Consider the following 20434-nt stretch of genomic DNA (forward strand, 5'->3'; position numbering starts at 1 on the left):
CTGGCACATTTGGTGCCAAGAACAGCCCTTAAATCTGGGCCCTTTCACACCAGCTGGGTTGGAAGTTCTGCTCAGGGAAGCAGAAAAAGGAAGGAGGGACTGAGCAGAACGTTGGAATCATTCTCTCGTGAGAACAAGATCTCCCACAGAGGGAAAACAGACAAATCTTAAATGTTAGGAAATTATAACAGAAAAGAAGCATGTCTTATAGATTATTTTTAAGTGATCAAAATGAAGACCATGGGATTTTTTTTTAAACAAACAAACAACTTAGGGAACAGTAATTAGCTTTGACATTGATGTAGTCGTAAGGAACTCTAGTTTGTGGTCAGACCTAGGTACTTTCCGTGCCCATGAACCACTGCACGGACTTCACTCGAGCAGAGCTCAATTTCAGATTCTCTAAACCAAAGAGAAAAGCCCCAAGTTGGGTTAACTGGCAGCCACATGCTATAGACAACCCAGATCTGAAAAACAAAAAAAGTGTGTGGAAACAACTGTGTTCTGGTGGTTTCTAACATAATTTTTCTCTCTTTCTCACAGTGACTTGCATAATCTTACAGACACGTTGTCAGGCAGACTCCAGTTAAATGTATATATTTTGTGTGCACCTGTTTGCAGGCCAGATAGAGAATGGCCCTATGATGGTAAAGTCTTGATATCTGCCATTGCTTTATTTGTTTTTGGAGTGGGTTTATTGCAGTATAATTGACATACAAAAAACTGCCCATATTTAAACTGTATAAATTTTCACATATGTATATATCCATGAAACCATTATGACAATCAATACAGTTAACATATCCATCACCCCCCAAAAAACTTACCTCATGCACCTTTCTAATCTCTCTCCCAGGCCTCCCTTCCCTTTCCCCCTCCATCCCCACGTGTTTGTTTCATGTCACCAAAGATTTTCATTTTCTATAGTTTATATATATATTATACAGTACATAGGGGTTTTTTGGTTTGACTTCTTTCATTCGACATAATTATTTTTGAGATTTATCCACATTGTGTTTATCAATAAATCATTTCTTCCTTTTTTTTTTTTGGCTGAGTAGCCCATTGTATGGATGTACCACCGTTTGGGTTGTTGCCCTTTTGTGACTATTACAAATAAAGTTGCTATGAACATTCGTGTACAAGTCTTTGCATGGACATCTGCTTCCTTTCTCTTGGTATGGAGTGGCTGAGACATGTGGTAGGTGCATATTTACCTTTTTGAGAAATTTGAACTGTTTTTCTAAAGTGATTGTATCATTTTACATTCCCACCATTTCCTCCACATCCTCACCAGTGCTTGGTGGGGTCAGTCTTTTTAATTTTAGCCATTTGAAAATACATGTATTAGTATCACATTGTGGTTTTAATTTGCATTTCCTTAATGACTAATGATGTTGAGCATGTTTTCATGTGCTTACTCCCATTCATATAACTTCCTTGGGAGAATGTCTGCTCTAATCTTTTGTCTTTCTATTTTTAATTGGGCTGTCTATTTTCTTATTATTGGGTTTTGAGAGTTCTTTATATTGTCTAGATGTAAGCACATTATCAGATATATGGTTTGCAAAAATTTTCTCCCAATCCATGATTTGTCTTTTCATTCTCTTAATAGTGTCTTTTAAGAGCAGAAATTTTTAATTTTGATAAAGTCCAATTTATCAATTTATTTTTTACGGATTGTGTGTTTGGTGTCATGTCTAAAAACTCTCTGCCTAATCCAGCATCACAAAGATTTTCTCCTATGTTTTCCTCTAAAGGTTTATAGTTTTAGATTTTACATTGATATCTATAACCTACCTTGAATTTTTTTATACGTTGCAAGTTGTGGGCTCAACTTCATTTTTTTTTGCACATGGACATCCAATTGTTCCAGTGTCATTTGTTGAAAAGACTGTCTTTTTTTTTTTTCCATTGAATTGTTTTTGCCTCTTTGTCAAAAACCGGTTGTCCAAATGTGTGTGTGTGAATGTGTATTTCAGGTACACGTTACATAGAAATACAATGATATTTTATATTTTCCTGAGTCCTGCAACCTTGCTGAATTCACTTTTTAGTATCTTATTTGTAGATTCATGACAATTTGTATACACGTGATTGTGCCAACTGTGAATCCTTCTAGCTTATGCCATTTATTTCTTTTTCTTGCCCTATTGTGCTGGCTAACACTTCTAGTACTCTGTTGAATAGAAGTAGCGAGAGTAGACATTCCTGTCTTGTCTTGAGAAAATTGTTTCACCATGAAATATGATATTAGCTGTCGGTTTTTCATAGCTTTCCTCAAATAGAATGAGAAGTGCTCTTCTATTCCTAGTTTTCTAAGATTTCTAAATCAAGAATGAGTGTTGGATTTTGTCAAATGTTTTTCTGTATCTATTGAGTTGATCGGATTTTTTTTGTAGATAATATAGTGACTTGTATTGATTGGGTTTTACATATCAAACCAATCTTGGGTTCTGGGATAAATCTCATTTGGTCATGATATTTTATCCTTTTTATATATTGTTGGATTGAATTTTCTCTGTTTTCTTTAGAAATGCTGCATTTTTGCTCATAAAGGTAACTGATCCGTAGTTTTCTATGTCTGGCTTTGAAGTCAGGGCAATTCCTGGGCTCGTAAAATGAGCTGGATGCTTTCTCTTCTCTTCAGTTCTCTCAAAGAGTTTGTGAGGATTGTTACTCCTCCTCCCCTAATATTTGGTGGAGTTCCCTAGTGAAGCCATCTCAGACTGGAGTTTTCTTTATGGGTACATTTTAACTACAAATTCAATTTATTCCCCAGAGAAAGGTCTATTTAGGTTATTTCTCTCTTTTTGAGTGAGCTCTGGTAGTTTGTGTCTTTAAAGGAATTTGTCCATTTCATCTAAGTTTTCTAATTTATAGGCATAAAATTGTCTGTAATATTTCCTTATTATCATTTTACTATCTGTAAGATCTAAGTGATGTCCTCTCTATCATTCTTGATATTGATTAATTTATGTCTTGAATCATTCTTTTTCTCATCAGTCTGACTAGAGGTTTTGAAATTTTATTGATCTACTTAAAGAAATAGCTTTTGGTTTTATTGATTCTTCCTTATTGTTTTTCTGCTTTCTGTTTCATTGACTTTTCACTTTGATCTTTGTTATTTTCCTTTTAATGCTTACTTGGGTTTAATTTGCTCTTTTCATCTAATTTTTTCAAGTGTATCTTGAGGTCATTGGCTCAAGATCTTTCTTTTTTTTCTCAAATAGACGTTTAGTGTTATAAACTTCCCCCTTAGTATTGCTGTAGTGGCATCTCACAAATGTTGATATAGTGTCTTCTCGCTTTCCTTATGTTGAAAATTACTTTTTTGTACCTTTTGATTTCTTATTTGACCCGTGGGTTATCAAGAATTGAATTCTTTACATTCCAAATATTTGGGAATTTTCCGGATGGCTTTCTGTTAATAATTTCTATTTTAATTGCAATTTGTTCAGAAAACATACTTTGTATAACTTGAATCATTTTAAATTTAAAATCATTTTAAATTTATTAAGCATTGTTTCATGGTTCAGAATATATACCATCTTGGAAAATGTTCCCAGTGCCCTTGTAAAAAATGTATATTCTACTGTTTCTGGGTGAAGTGTTCTATAAATGCCAAGTAGGTCAGTTTTATCAATAGTATTGTTCAAGTCTTCATCCTAGCTGAACTTCTGATTACTTGTTGTATCAATTATTGAGAGAGAGGAATTGAAATCTCTAATTATAAATGTCTATTTGTCTATTTGTCTTTATGATTTTATCAATTTCTGCTCCATGTATTTTAAATCTCTATTATTAAGTGCAGAAACATTTAGGATTCTTATGTTCTTTTGGTAAATTGAGCCCTTTTCTTTTGAAATTTCCTTATTTACCCTTGATGATATTCTTTGCTTGAAATCTACTTTTATATTAATATGGCCACTCCAGATTGTATATCCACATTGTATATCATTTCCCATCCTTTTTCTTTTGACCTATTTATTTCCTTATATTTAAAGTACTTTTCTTGTAAGGAGTATATAGTTAGAACTGCCTTTTTAAAAAATTCAATTTAACAAACTCTGCCTTTTATTGGAGGTGTTTAGACCATTTACGTTTAATTACTGACATGGTTAGGTTTAATCCTGTCATCTTGCTTTTTTTTCTTTTTAATTTATCCTATCTGTTTTTTTTTTAAATTTATCCTACCTGTTCTTTGCTCTACTTTTCCTCTTCTCTGCCTTCTTTTGAATTAACCAGGTATTTCTATGACTAAATTTTGTCCCTTTTTTTGTCTTATTTGCTGTAAGTCTGTTGTGTTATTTTAGTATTTCATAGGGTTTATAGACTACATCTTTAACTTATTGTAGCCTACTTTCAAGTGATATTATACCACTTCACATATAGTGTAAGAAGCTTACAACAGTACCCTCTCCTTTCTCCCCTCCTGGCCTTGATGTTGTTCTCGTCATTCACTTTACTTAAACGTATGTTATAAACATTACTCTGCCACATTATTATTTTTGTTTACACCATTGATTATGTTTTACAGTCGTGCCAACTTTTCTTTTTCTTTACTTCCTGAGGTCTTGAAATCTTCTGTTATCACTTCCTTTCTGCTTAGAGCACTTCCTGTAGTCATTCCTTAAGAGTAGGTCTTCTGGTGACGTAGTCTCTTAGTTTCCCTTCATCTGAGAATGTCTTTATTTTACCTCCATTCCTAATGGATAATTTGACTTTCCATTTCCAGTTCATCATACAAGGAATTTGGAAGTCATCACTCTGTCCTAACAACAAGCAAAAAGAGGAAGAAACTGAAAAATCAACCACTCTCTTCAGATCTGTCAGAGAAACAAAGTCACAGGGCAAAGCACTCCTCCCTAAGTTTGACAGGCAGACAGGCAAATACAGCAAATCACATCTTGTGGGAGCAGAAACTGCCACAGTAGCAGAAACCTCTGTGGGAAACAGTGCCGGGGTAGGAAAACCGGAGTTGTAATTGATGAATTGCTGGAGGCACAATCTGGAATTCAAAAACTCCGGGAGACCCAGTCACGGGTGGCCCTTGTCTTTTGTGAGTGTTATCTCCAGAAGCTCAACCACATTCTCACAGTGAATATCAGAGAAAAATCCCCTTGTTCTTCTGGCAGGGGGAGGGGGAAAGGAGCATTTTGAAATAAGCCAGAGCATTCTGTTCTTCTTAACAAGGTCACCCTCAAGAGAAACTATTTTACCAGAGCCTAAATTATTAGAATTTTATCAGAGCCTAACCAACCTGGGAGAAGGGCACTAACCTAACTCCAGTCCACTCTAGCCGTCCCGTCCCACCTAAGAGGGGAGAGGGACTGAGAAAGGCTTGTGAAGCTCATGGTTCAGAGGCACAGGCTCACTAAAACACTGAGACCTAACAAGAGGACTGTAGAATGCTTCCCCTCCCCCTATACCTTACCATCACTTTGCTAAAGGCCTGTTTACCTCAACTGCTTTTATCCAGTACATCATGTCTGGCTATCAAGGAAAAATTACAATGCATACTAAAAGGCCAAAAAAATCGCACTGTGAAGAGACTGAGTAAGCATCAGAACCAGACTCAGAAATGGCAAGAATAGTTTTGCTAGATATTGAATTCAGAGTTGACGTCTATTTTCTATCAGTGCTTGTAAAATGCAGCGCCGCTTCTTTCTGGCTTCCGTGTTCTCAGATGAGAAATGACTATCATTTGAATGGTTTGATAAGTAAGTCTTTGAACACTTTTTTTCTTTGTCTTTAATTTTAAGAAATTGACTGTAATTTGTTTTAGTGTGGGTTTATTTGGGTTTATCCTGTTTGGAATCTGTTCTTCTTCTTTTTTTGTTTTGTGAGGAAGACTGTCGCTGAGCTAACATCTGTGCCAGTCTTCTTCTGCTTTATGTGGGATGCCGCTGCAGCGTGGCTTGACGAACAGTGCTAGGTCCATGCCTGGGATCTGAACCTGCGAACCCTGGGCCACTGAAGTGGAGTGAGTGAACTTAACCGTTACGCTACTGGGCTGGCCCCTGTTCTATGTTTTAAATCTGTAGGTTTATGCCTTTTGCCAAATTTGGGAAATTTTTAACCTTTATTTATTTGAATATTTTTTCAGCTCCATTCTGTCTCTCCTCTCCTCTGGGACTCTCATGATACCAATGTTAGATCTTTTGTTATCATCCCACAGATCTCTCAGATTCTATTCTTTTTTTCCCAGTCTAGTTTCGTTCTATTATTAAATCAGGTACTTTCTAATTATCTGTCTTAAACTTCACTGATTTATTCTTTGTTGTCTCCAAACTGCTCTTGAGCCCATCCTTTGAGTTTTCATTTCAGTTACTGTATTTTTCAGTTTTATAATTTCAAACATTTTTTTAATATCTTATATTCCTTTGCTTAGATTTTCTATTTTTTCTTTTGTTTCAAGAATGTTTTAAATTGCTCATGAAATGCATTTTATGATTGCTACTTTAACATACTCTCCAGAATATGCCGACATCTGAGTCGTCTTGGTGTTGGCATTTGTTGACTGCCTTTTCTCATTCAAGTTGTGATTGTCCTGGTTCTTCATATGATAAGTGATTTTTTATTACATCCTGGACATTTTCGCAGCTATGCCGTGTGACTCTGGATCCTAGCTAACCTTCTTTTTTAGCAGGCAGCCACTGTGTTTAGGAATAGTGCATAGGTTCCAGAAGGGATGGATGTTCAATTCCCCCTCGGCCCAGATGGTACCTTCCTAATGAAAATAGGGCATCAGCTCACATCCTCTTGTTGCCACTGAGTGGGATGTAAGCTCAGCCCCCTTAGGCCCTGTTGACCTCGTGTTCCTCACACAGCCTTATTCTGCCTCGTTGCTGCCAGGCAGGGATGGAAGCTCAGCTTCTCTCTGGGCGCTGCCGACGTGGGGGATAGGAAAGCAGAGTGCTAACTAGCCAACCACACTGCCTGAGTCAGTCTTGATGCCAGGTGAGGGGTGGAGGCTCACGGGCTACCGAACCCTGCAAGCGAGACCCCAGGGGGGGACTTGGAGCAGTGCCTGCTTCTGCCACCCAGGGAGCGAACATAAGCTCCCCCTCCGCCTGGTGGAATGGAGTACTTTGCGCAGGAGCCGAGGAGGAGGTTGGAAGGCCACAGGGGTTCCCCTGGTGGTTGGCTGGCGTAGGGCAAATATAATCAACCAAGAGTTTCTGTTATTGTCGCCCTTACCTGACTCCTTGGTTGGGGGAAGCAGGCTTTTCTTGGAGCCTTTTTGGTCTACGCTGTTGACAGTTTTGAGTTACAGGTACCCCACACAAGATGCTAGGAGACAAAACGAACAAACACAAATTTTAAAAAACCAAACAGGGAACCCACTGCCGTGTTGATTCTTTACCCCTTCCAGAGTCTTCTTGTGTTGGCTGTGTTATGTTATGTCCGGGGATGTTTCAGTTGTCAGAGGATAGGACCTGGGAGGCATGAGGCCACCCCCTCTCAGCCGGACCTGGATGGCCTCAGTGATCTCTTAAAGACATCGAATAATAAGATAAAGTTCCTATGTATTTACTCACCTGCTTACCATTGCTGGTACTCTTTATTCCTTTGTGCAGATCCATATTTCCCTGTGATGTCATTTTCTTTCTCCCTGAAGGACTTCCTTTACCGTTTCTTATAGTGTGAATTTGCTGCTGAAGAATTCTTTCACCTTTTGTATGTCTGCAAAAGTCTTCATTTCATCTGCATTTTTTGAAAGATATTTTTAGATATTAAATTCTAGTTTGACAGTTTTTTCCTTTGAGAATATTACAGCAGATATACTTTCATACGACATTATTATGGGAATAATGTGAAGATAAAAGTCTGCTATGGAATTTTATAAACAATCACAGATACATAAAACAAGCAAAATTTATACCTAGAAGGAAACAAAATTTTAACTATTTTTCCCTTTGTGTGGTGGGACTATTAATTGTCCATTTTCTTTCTGTTTTTCTAGGTTTTTTTCCCCCTCAACATTTTCTCTAACATGTATAGCTCTTATAACGGAAATAGTTTTACTCTATTGAAACACAATGAACAGAAGTTCTGGGACAGGCATCTCCTTGACTGTGGTGAAAAGTCAGAACAATCGTTGGCTCAGGGGAAGTGAGGTGGAGACTGTGCCGGGGCACAAGGGCACTTTTTTGGGTGATGGGAATGTTTTGTATCTTAATAGGGTGCGGGTTACACAGACACATCTATTTTCCAAAATTTTAATGTTAAGATTTGTGCATTTCACTGTATATAAATTTTGCCTCAAAACCTAAAAGAACTATTTATAAGTTAATTTGATTGAGGTCGGGGTGGAAGGTAGGTGAGGTGAAGATAAACCGGAATGGCGGAACGTGGACAACGGGGGACGCTGGTGGCAGGTGCATGGGGTTCATTAGAGTCTTCTGCTGACTTTGTACACATTTGAAGTTTTCACGACACAAAGTGAAAACACATGCACAGTCTCTCCGATCTAGAGAAGATGCTGACCACTTTCTTCATTTCCGGGAAAGACAAAAACAAGGAGGAAACGAGAATAAATTGTTATAATTATGAGAGAGTGGATGTCACTTAACCAGGAGGATAGCTCGTCACAGGGAAACCTTCCCATGCGAGGAGTGTCTTAGTGCCCAGTCATCTTTACATTTCATCTTTATTGGTCTTAATGGCAAAAATAATATGAACTCAATGTAAAATCATCACATATTAGAGGAACGCAGAATTTAGAAAATGAGTTTCTTCTATATTCACAGCTCTAGAGATCACTGTTCCCAATGGTTAACAAGCCATTCAGATTTATGTGTGTGTGCATGTGGTGTGTGTGCATGTGGTGTGTGTGGATGTGCATGAGGTGTCTGTGCATGTGGTGTGTGTGTTTGTGCATGGTTGTGTGTGTGCACGTGGGGGGGTTGTTGACAGAACCGGCATCAGAGAGCACGTCTTACTCTGCTGCTTCCTCTTTCTCCCTTAAGCGTCTACTTGGAGATCTTTATAAAACAGAATAAACAGCTGTTAAGAAGCAGAAGGTAAAACCAGATGAAAAGGAGGATTTTTCGTCTTTGGATTCCAAGACTATGCCAATTTTATCCATATTTTAACATCTGGCATGATCTTAAAAATGGATTTTTACCTCCACACATAATTTTACACGAGTATTATGCTTTTTATCTAAGTGCAAAACAACCCGACAGCAGCGAAAACAGCCCCGCCAGCGAGCCGCTGAAGTGGGGCGGGCGCCGGGCCCTGCCGCCTCTGGCGCGCAGATGGCAGCTGGCTGGGCCTGAGGGCTGCGTGGCGGAATGACTCAGCACAGCGGCGGCCCGGGGAGCGCAGAGGCTGACCAAGATGAACTGCCGTCAGGAGGAACATTCTTTTCAGCTGGCTAATTGCTCTTTTAAGATAATGAAAGTGTTTTAGGTTCCTCTTTGTCCATATGCAAATAAACTGGTGAGTCAAATTCACTCCCAGTGCAAACAAGAGCGTGGAACACACACGAGTAGATAAAATGGTTTCCCCTTCATTTTGCATATCTTCTTGTCTGCACCTAACTCTAAAAGATATTTGCCTTCACCTGATTTACATCCAGATTCTTTTGTATCCTACAAGACTTGGCTCTAAGGAGCTCACAGTGTCTCCATCCATGCTTTCTGATTGATTGATAAATCATTTCAGAAAATGTTTTGACGTTTCTCAGAGGGAGTTATAGTCACACGTGGTGAGTTCTGACAATGTCAGATCCAGTTGAGACCATGTTACTGCAAGCTAATGCTTCGTTTGCATAAAGCCTCGCGCATTCACTCATTCATCCATCCATTTATTCAGCTAACTCTTACTACAGGAAGTTCTGATGCCAGGCTCTGGGCTACGTGTGTGCCCTATACACCTAGCCTCGTGACTCCTTCAACTCAAGCCTGCTCTCTGAAGCCACAGTCATGAACACATCTCAAAGCCACGCTCCACGTCCTTCCTCCTGGAGGACTAGGATGCCTTCTCCAGGTCCCCCAAGCCCAGGCACGGTGGCTGTCATTGCCCACGGCAGCCTCAAAGCCCGCGCCCATGCCTTCTCCTTTGCCTCCTTCCTCACCAGTTCCTTGGAGCCTCTTCAGAGTTGATGTCGTCGCTTTCTCAGGTTCTCCCTGGCGTCCTCAGGGGCCCAGGCCAGATATGTTCAGAGGTTGCTCATTTCAGAGCCAGAGGCTTCTCAAACAGTATGTGAGGTCCCCAAACTTTCTCCAATTAAGATCAGCCTGTCACTTCCCCAGACTTCTCTAAGATCCCAAGAAAACGCAGTGCAGCAATGGCCAGCCCTTGCTTTTGTGCCACCCTGCACACTGACCTGTCCAAACAAAGCAGAACCCGGTCCCCAGGAAGTCAGGCCACCGGGCCCTTCCCGGAAGGCTCCTTCCTGCCCACCTGGGGAGGGCTCCCAGTTGTCTTTTTTATCTCCACTTGGCAACTCCCAAGTCTCTAAAAAACATATTTTTATTGTAATATCACACTAAACTAAATTTGCAAAAGAAAAAATAATCTCCTATCCCTCCCAGACACAGAAACAAGCACAGGTCTCCTTTTGGTGGATTACTCAGGCTCCCCTCTCCTGCGAAGGGTGTTTCACTCACTTGTCACCCTTATATACACGCAGTGTTGTGTATTGTTGTCACAAGCACTCCTCCAGGTTGCTACCTTGCTCTCACACATCATTTCGATACATAACGCAATATTAAAACATTTGTCATGAGCTATAATCTGAGCACTTGATATGTCTATCAAAATCACAATTAACACTGATGAAACTTTCCTCCATTTCTTGGATTATTTTCTTTGCAGAGAGGGTCGTGAACTCCTGCAATTCTTGACACATAATGATAAATTGCCCTCCACGGGAGATTGTACAAATATATACAGTCAAGAGCAACGGGTGAAGATAGCAGGTTTACCATATCCTTGCCAACGTTAGGAATTGTCATTAAAATGTTAATTTTTGTTAATGTATTAGGTGAAAACGTGGTTCATTGATATTTCCATTTGATTACTAATGCAAACGTTGAATTCGTTTCTGCAGACTAGTTAAATCATCATAGCTTTAAGCCAGTTAAGTGCTCTGCTGTCTTCTCCTCTGGTTTCTATTCCTTTGAAAGCTATTTTTCATAGAACTTTTGCAAGCTCACCACCTCTAGCCCATGATGCCAAGCGCGCCATGCTTCATAGAGCCTTGGCACGCTTGTCACTTCCAATCACTGATGCCAGGAGTGCCATGCTTTGTAAACCTGGCTTTATTTTTATTTTGAAGTGGCTCCCCGCTCTCTCAATGAGGACGTGGTGAGGGTTCTATCCTATCATGGTGAATGAGCATCCATCTTTTTGTCTTGAGAAATTGGCCTGTCGTGCTGGACTTGGCACCAGGTGCCACCTCCTTCTTGGCTGCCCTCTTGGTGACATCTGTACCTGGAGTGCCCAGTAGGCACTAGTGTGGGAAGTATTTGATCTGCTGGACTGTGTTTGGTCACAGGTCAGTGGCATTTAAGGAGTAGCCTAGCAGCGAGGCCCTTCGGGGGTTGGTGGCCTCACCAAAGAAGGTTCTAAACCACTCATCCCCTCCAACTGCCACCGCAGCATCATGCTTAGCCCCTCGGTGCTGAGAAAGTAAGCCAAGAGGGAGCCAGAGCCTCTCTAATTCAAGCATCATGGGGCAGAAGGGGTGGGGTCTCCGCACACAAAATGTGCCCCCTATCTCGAAGTAGAGCCAAATGCACTTTGTGTGTGCAATCAACAAACATTCATGCTGTCTAGGCTCCCACCAACTACCTTCACAGCAGGACAGCCCCTTCCAGCAGAAGCACCTTCACTGGCTGGGGCAGCAGCTTCCTTGAGCAGAGTCCTGGGAGACAGAATAAGGGAAATACCATCTTCCCTGATCAGGAAGAAAGGCTGCACACCCCGCAAATGGCCTTTGCCTGTAGAAGTCACTCGGCCACACTGTGGCTCCCTTGGACCTTAGGGATACCTTGTGGGGCCCCTTGTCTCTCCTTCCCACACACTGGCAAGGTTGGTGCTGAGACGTCATGAGCTGGGAAGTCTGAGATTTCCCTGCTTTCTTTACCAGACTTTATTGAATGCCTGCCATGTGTTGACTCCAGAGAGATGAAGCCAACTTAGACTCAGCCTGTCCTCTAGGAATTCACAGATAACAAGGTCCGTGATCAGAGTAACGTGGGCTGAGAGGTCTGCTGTCGAGGCACAGGACTCCAGCTAGAGTGGGGTCAGACAAGTTTCCCAGAAGACATGGAGCCTAAGCTGAATTTTGGAGCTGGAGAGAGAATTTGAATTACTCTAAATTATAAAAGGCTCTATGTGCTTGAAATGTTATCTTGAAAGCCCAGAGCCACAGAAAACATCTCAAGCAGGCCAGGGGAACGAGGGCGTGGGCAACTTTGCCTTTGGGAAAGATCCTCTGGCAGCCATATTGGGTATAGATTAGCAGATGGGAAGGCCAAGGGCTGTGGTCTTATCCCGAGGAAGAAGTGATGAGTGTCTGTACCCAAGCAGGACCAGTGGTGTGGGAGGATGGAGTGGCTTTGAGAGATATCAAAGAGAAGATGCTGCCCAGCTTGGATGTGGTGGGGTGAAAGAGAGCTTCCTGGTTTAGGCAATGGACACATATTTGAGGGAAAGAGGGTGAGTTCAGTTTTGTTTGTGTTGAATTCTAGACACTGAAGAGACAGTCAAGCGCTGTCCTGAGTTGCCCAGCGTCGAGGACAATGACCCAAGACTCTATAGCAACATTTAAGAGGTAGTTAAGTCCATGGGTAGGTGGGACCCCCAAGGGTCTGCTTATGGCAGAGGTGAGTCCTAAGACCAGAGAGGAGGTCACTGATGTCTAAGAGGGTAACAGGAGAAAAGGATGGCGCCAAAGAGATTGAGAAGCCCTGACCAGAGCAGTTGGACATAAAAGAGTTTCTGGAAGGAGGTGTCTACTGTGTCAAATGTTGCAAGGAGGTTAGGTAAGAAAAAGATCAGGAAGTGTCTACTGGTTGGGACAAAGGAGAAACAATGAGTATCAGTCCCTGGTCCAGGAAGCTTGGCTGAGAAAATAAGTCAGGCTAAGAGGGCAATACGAGGTCAAGAGAGAGGTTGTGTCAAGATGGGTGACTTCAGTGCCTGGAGATGCATGGAGGATTTCTTTAAATTGCAATTTACGGAAGTATAGCCACCTTTACATCTTTCAGGGGAGTGGCTGGTTCCTTTTACTTGACACAGCAACTTCTGAAGCCTGCTTGGCTCTGGAGAATGAGCCTTCTTCCATCTGTGTGTGGAACGAGAGAGCAGGACAGAAGGAGAGGTGTTCGCCAAGAACACTCAACAGGAGCAGTTGAAGAAGGACCAGGGAGGAAGGAAGAGTGAGCAGCAAGGAGGAGGGACTGAAAAGAGAGAGGACCCCAGCAGCATGCCTGGAGGAGAAGCGGGGATGAGGAGAACTGCCAGAGGCAGCCAGGCCAGGGCTGGGCAGACAGAGTTGACTAGGATCCACCTGGATTTACCTGCTTGGCCAGGTAGCCTCAAACCTCAGTAAAAGTCAGTGGTGCCCAATCACTTTTTGAGAGTAGAGTTCGGAAGTCTTAATTAGGGATGCGGAGTGGGGGAGATCTTAGATCAATGTGGGGAGAAGAGAAGGAAACAGCCATGAGAATTGGAATGTGAATGAGGGGGAGAATTCAGCAGGAGGTTGCCAGGTGGCAGGTAACAGTGCTCCCTGGGCACTCAGTTAGTGCTGGGGTGTTGGGGTCAGTTTCCTGCCGACCGGGAGGAGGGTCCAGCCCGTTTCCTAGACTGTAATAGGAATGAGGCTGGCAGGTTTGGGTGCCCCAGGAACCTGATCCTTGAATTCTGGAGAGAAAGACCCAGAAAAGAAGGAAAGGTGGGAGAAATAGGTCAATATGCCAAATAACCAATTACTATTTCCCAGAAGCCAATTAGCTGAAAACCAATTTGTTGAAAATCAATTTGCTAAAGAACCAATTTCCCTGAATGAGTGATCCCTGGAATTCACCCAAAAGTTGTTTTGGTTAATTACTTTTAAAAATTATAGCAATTTGTGTGCTACGGTTTCTACAGCACTGAAGGTTTTCCCAGAGGTTTGGTTCTCTATTTCACTTATGATCAGCAGTTTCGTTTGATTCACAAGTTGTCAGGTAAGTTTTCACCAGACGTTTTGCCATGGATTTCTCAGTCTGCCTCTGGTAAATGTCAGCTTTGTGTAAGTTTCCAGATTTCAGGAACAGGGCTCTTCTTGAATGCACGTTATTTTTTTGGTGCCAATTGATGGGTTTTCCCTCAACTGCATTTACTGTCAACTCTAATTTTAAAGACTTGTGCCTAAATCGAACTATAGCTCCCACTTTGGGATTTTGCCACTGGGGACGTTGTCATGGATATGTGAAAATTAACTTGCAGAAGAAACTTTTATTTGGCTGACTGCCAAACCACTTTGAAAAAATAGAGAAGATGCAAATTGGTGTAAAATTACACTCAAAGGGCAAAACCATCTTTTCTGCAAGCCAAAGATTAAAATTTAAGAAGGCTCATGCATTAACAAAACCTTCATAAGTAACTTTTCAGAAGTACTCAGCCTCAGAAATGCAAATCACATATCCATAAATCCAACAGAAAATGGTGGTGGAGAAACCAAAAGTAAAACTTCTAAACTAGATAAAAAGCAGAGGCCAAAATGTTGAAAAATATCATCAACGGCGTTTGAAACTTCCTACACAACACGTATTATTACACAATTTGTGGATAATTAATAGAAATAAGTGTTTGGTGTCTTGGTGGTGTGTGGAATCAGTCACTTGGCAAATTGATTCTTAACACGTTGGCTTCTGGAATTGGTCACTCTGAGGTCTGGCGTTTGACAAATTGTCTTTCAGCAAATGGCTCTGTTTCTGAAGAGTGAGAGAGAAGCTGATGGAGAGAATACCTCGTTCTGAAAAGGAGAGGGATGTGATCCAAAGATTTAGATTCTGCTGGGAAGGATAGGAAGGAGGACAGTAAGGTTGTGCACAGAGACGCGCGGGAGAGGAGTTAGCTCCAGAGGCCCGGAGGGCATGGCCTTTTGCTGAGAGGGGTGAGGACATCTAAGGACAGATGGCCTGGAAGACGGAGCGCCTGAGGCCACAGATGTATCAGCTCACTGGGTGCTGGGGCGCTGGTCCAGCTGGGGCGCCGCCCGTGAAGCTCAGCCACATGCTGGTGTGATTTTCTTCATCAGTGCTCCACATCCTGGGGGTGACCAGCTGGGTGGCTCTTGGGGTTTGGGGTTTTTCTGGGCAGGTGCTATGGGAAGACAAGAGAGAAAGAGATCCGAGAATGATGGAGTGATGCGCCAGAGATGAGAACTCCCAGCAGACAGGATGGTCATGAACAATTCTGGGGAGCGAGCGTGTGGGGAGATCGTAGTGTGGCCAGGCCTGGGGCCCATGCAGCGCAGGAGGAGGTCAGCTGGGAGAGAACGCAGGGACGAGCTGGGGAAGAGCAGGGTGGGTGAGAAAACTGGGAAGAGTTCCAACCTGCAAGGTGGAGCAGTGCTGGGGGCGTGAGGTTCTCCTGTGGCCTTGGGGGGTACTGCAGCAAGGGGCGGTGGGGAGGGGCCTGGGGATCAGGTCTGGGGACACGGGAGGCCATGGTGTTGGCTGAGTCAACCACACAGACCTGAAGTTGCCAGGGATAAGAACATGAAAGAATGGTTAGTGCTATTCTCAGGCCCAACCCCATTCGTTCCTCTCCACATCTCCACAAGACGCACACTCACACCGCCGCCGCCACCACCTCTGCTGCCGCTGCCACCACCACCAATAACTCTTCTCCCGCAGAGAAAAAAGGGCTTTAAACCCTCCCCCTGGTCTCCAGTCTCCCCATCCCTATGTCCTTCCTCCCTGTCCCTGCCAGGATGGCAATTAACACAGTCACGACTCTGGAACCCTGCTTGGTTTCTGGGCAGACATGGCCATTCATCCATGAGAGAAGGATAAAATTAATCTATTTCTGTCTTTGTGCTGCCCAGTGTGTCTTTCCTCCCTCTCCCGGGGGACAGCACCCCTGCTCCCCGCACAACTCAAGTTCCGTCCCAGCTTTCACTCTGTCTACCCTCGAGGCAGCGGCCCCCCTCTCTAGGCGACCGGGTGCCGCTGGGGAGCCTCTGACCCACAGCATCTCCTCATCCTCTCTCCTCCGAGCTCAGCCACAGCCTGTGGTGCGCAGTGGAAAGCCCTATTAAAATGCTAATACAGCGTCTGGAGGGGGTAAAGCATCAAGACAGCACTGAACGTTCAACTCCAAGGCTTCCTCCTGCTTTGACCAGCCTGGAGGGGCAACACTCACGGGGAGGGCACCACATGCAGAATGACATTTCTAACCGTCCTTCACCTGCTCTGATCCATGTGTGGGTTCTACTCTCATGCTGAAGGCCAGGCGCCACCCAGGCTCACGGGGCCTCAGGGATCTTGCAGCGGCTGCTCCTCAGTCTCAGGAGCACAGTCCTAAGTGGTGCCAGCTCCAGGACTGCAGGCAGCTGAGTGGTTTTCAGCACCTTGAACCCTCACCCCCTGCCCATCATGGCCCTCCCCTCCACCCCCACCAGCCCAGCTAACACTTCTTATACCTCAGGGCCCAGTGTCTAGCCTGCTATCAAGATACACCGCACCTTCCTACAGTCATTGGTTTATCATATACCTCCTCTCCAGGCCTCTGAGAGATGGGGACACACCCACCCCTGTGCACCACTCAAATCTAGCACAATAAAACTGGCTGAATTAGTGATTTCAAAAGTGACTTTGAGACTTCTGCTTCTAGAAAAATGGAGGAGATGTATTTTTCCCTATTCTCCCTGATAAGTACAACTAAAAACCCTGGACATTACACAAAAGAAACATAAGAAGACTCGGAAAGGTATAGAGAAACAGACAGACTGACTAGGACCTCAGCACCCCAAGATCCTCCCCCACTGGATTGCTGTCACAGAAGGCCAAGTGGAGAGTCTGGACTTGGGACTTTGATGCTGGAAGGACAATAACAAGGTGCTGACCTCCTTCTGCAGTAGTGTAAGTAGAGAAGACATGGGGGAGATTGGACAGTGACCCTCTGATGAGGAAGAGGCATCCAAATTATGTGGAGCAAAAGTAACAGAACTGAAAAGAGAAATGGACAAATTCACAATTACAGTTGGATACTTCAGTACCCCTCTCTCTACAGTTGATAGAAAAACTGGACAGAAAATCTGCAAGGATATAAAAGAATTTGATGACACCCTCAACCAACAGAGTCGAATTGGCATTTATAGAATATTCTACCTGAAACCAGCAGAATACACATTCTTGTCATGTGCTCATGGATCATATACCAAGATACATTGTATCTTGGGCCATAAAACAAACCTCAGCAAATGTAAAAGAATTGAAATCATATAGAGGGTGTTCTCTGACTATAATGAAATCAAATTAGAAATCAATAACAGAAATATAACAGAAAAATCTCAAATACTTAGAAACTAAAAAACTCACTTCCAAATAATCCATGGTTCAAAGAGGAAGTCTCAAGGGAAACAGCAACTGAACTGAATGAAAATTAAAATGCAATACGTCAAAATTTGTGGAATACATTAAAGCAGTACTGAGAGGAAAATTTATACCATTAATGCTTTCATGAGAAAAGAAGAAAATTTTCAAATCAATAATCTAAGCTCTCACCTCAAAAAACTAGAAACAGAAGAACAAAATAATTCCAAAGCAAGACGAAGGAAGAAAATAAAAAGGTATGAACAGAAAGCAGTGAAAATTAAAACAAACAAAAAAATAGAGGCAAACCATGAAACAAAAGCTGGTCCTTAAAAAAATCAATAAAATTGACAAACCTCTAGCAAGATTGACCAAAAAAAAGGGAGAAAAGATATAAATTATCAATATCAGGAATGAAACAGGGGACATCACTACAGACCCTGCAGATACCAGAAAGTTAATAAGAAGATACTATGAATAACTCTACATATATAAATTTGGCAACTTATGTGAAAAGGAGTAAATCCTTGAAAAGCACAAGCTACCACAACTCATCAACATGAAATAGATAATTTGAACAGCTTTATAACTATCAAGGAAATTTAATTCATTATTTTAAAAGTCCATAGAAATAAATTTCCAGGCTCAGAGGGTTTTACTGGGAATTCTACCAAATGATTAAAGAATTAACACCAGTTTTACGGTGTCACCCAGAAATTGGTGGACAAAGGAAGGGACACTTCCTAATTCACTTTATGAGGTCAGTAGTATCCTGATACTAAAACCAGAAAAAAAAACTGCAAAAAATTACAGTCCAATATCCCTCATGAATATAGATATAAAAATTCTTAAGGAAATATTAGTGAACAGAATTCAGCACTATACTGGCACCGGCCCCATGGCTGAGTGGTTAAGTTCACACGCTCTGCTGCAGCGGCCCAGTGTTTCGTTGGTTCGGATCCTGGGTGCAGACATGGCACTGCTCATCAGGCCACGTTGAGGCAGTGTCCCACATGCCACAACGAGAAGGACTCACAACTAAAATATACAGCTATGTACTGGGGGAATTTGGGGAGAAAAGGCAGAAAGAAAAAAAAAATAGATTGGCAACAGTTGTTAGCTCAGGTGCCAATCTTTAAAAAAAAAAAAAAAAGAATTCAGCACTATAAAAAGGAATAATACTCCATGATTAAGTACTTTTTATCCCAGGGGTGCAAGACTGGTTCAGAACGCTCAACTCCATCAAAGTAATCCACCATATTAAAAGGCCTAAAGAACAATAATCACAAGGTCATTTCAATCGATGCAGATAAGACAAACACAAAATTCAATACCTATTCATGATAAAAACTCCCAAAAAATAGGAATGAAAGGAAACTTCCTTGACTTGATAAAAACATCTACAAAAAACTTACTGCTAACATCATACTTAGCAATGAAAAACTTAGCGCTTTTCCCCTAAAGGCCGGGCTAATTAATAGTCGTGGAAGTTCTAGCCAGTGCAATAAAGAAAGAAAGGGAAATAAAAGACGTGTACTTTAGAAAAGAAGAAATAAAACTGTCCTTATTTGCATATTACATCCAGGTATGTATAGAAAATCCCAAGGAATTTACCAAAAAACTCTTAGAACTAATAAGTGAGTTCAGTCAAATCAAGGATTAACATAACAGGAATCAATTGTATGTCTATATGCTAGAAATGAACACTTGGAAACCAAGATTAAAAATAGAATACCACTGGGGCTGGCCCAGTGGCGTAGTGGTTAAGTTTGCGTGCTCCACTTCAGTGGCCTGGGGTTCGCAGGTTCCAATCCCAAGCACAGACATACACACTGCTCATCAAGCCATGCTGTGGTGGCGTCCCACATACAAAATAGAGGAAGATGGGCACAGATGTTAGCTCGGGGACAATCTTCCACACTCCAAGAAAAAGAATACCATTTATAAGCACACACAAAAATAAAAAGAAAAGAAATACTTTGGTGCAAATCTGGGAAAACGTGTACAGGACTTGTATGAAAACTGCACAACGCTGATCAAAGACGATATAAATAGAGAGACATATCTCAGTCATAGATTGGAACACTCAGAATAGTAAAGATGTCAGTTCTCCCTAGAATAATATACAGTTTTAACAAAATGACCAGCAACATTTTCTGTAACTACAGATAAGATTATTCTAAAATGCATATGGAAAGTCCAAGGAGCTAAAATAACTAAAGCTATTCTGAAGAAGAAAAATAAAGTGAGAAGAAACTTTCTACCCAAAGTTAAGGCACTCTCTGTAGTAACAGTGATCAAGACAGCATGCTGTTGGCAGAGAGAGACACATAGATCAATGGAATAGAAAATAGAAGCCAAAAATGGACCCACAAAGTAGGCCCAGATGATTTTTATCAAAGGTGAAAAAGAAATTCAATAGACAGAGGAGAGCCGTTTCAACAAACAGTGCTGAAGTAACTGGGGCAAAAGAAATGAACCTAAATCTATACTTCTTACATTGTTAAAAATTAAAGTCTATCACAGACGGAAATGTAAACGTAAAACTATAAAACTTTTAGAAAGAAACTTAGAAGAAAATCTTCAAGACCTGGGGCTAGGCTAGACTTGACACTAAAAGCATGTTCCATAAAATGAAAATTGATAAATTGAACTTTAGAAAAATTGAAAACGTTTGTTGGTGAAATACCCTGTTAAGGTAATGAAAAGGCAAACTATTGATTACAAGAAAATATTTTCAAATAATTCCAGTGTTTGATATCCAATAAAGGACTTATATCTAGAATTTATAAAGAACCATCAAATCTCAACAATAAAAAGTAAGTAAACAATCCAATTAGAAATTGGGTCAAAGGTTGGGGCCAGCCCTGTGGCCGAGTGGTTAA

The 20434-nt window shown here is 41.8% G+C and overlaps 1 long non-coding RNA gene across 1 annotated transcript in view; it reads right to left on the reverse strand.

Annotated features, from left to right (window-relative positions):
- LOC106838541 (uncharacterized) overlaps positions 1–20434 on the reverse strand; it is a 304473-nt gene that overhangs the window by 29093 nt on the left and 254946 nt on the right. The window contains exons 6-8 of the long non-coding RNA XR_011503880.1: positions 15192–15333; positions 7545–7710; positions 7204–7296 (exon numbers count right to left, since the gene is read on the reverse strand). This is a non-coding gene — a long non-coding RNA (uncharacterized lncRNA). The remainder of the gene's footprint in view (positions 1–7203; positions 7297–7544; positions 7711–15191; positions 15334–20434) is intronic.

Source organism: Equus asinus, chromosome 6 (genome assembly GCF_041296235.1).
Source record: "Equus asinus isolate D_3611 breed Donkey chromosome 6, EquAss-T2T_v2, whole genome shotgun sequence".
Taxonomy (NCBI): domain Eukaryota; kingdom Metazoa; phylum Chordata; class Mammalia; order Perissodactyla; family Equidae; genus Equus; species Equus asinus.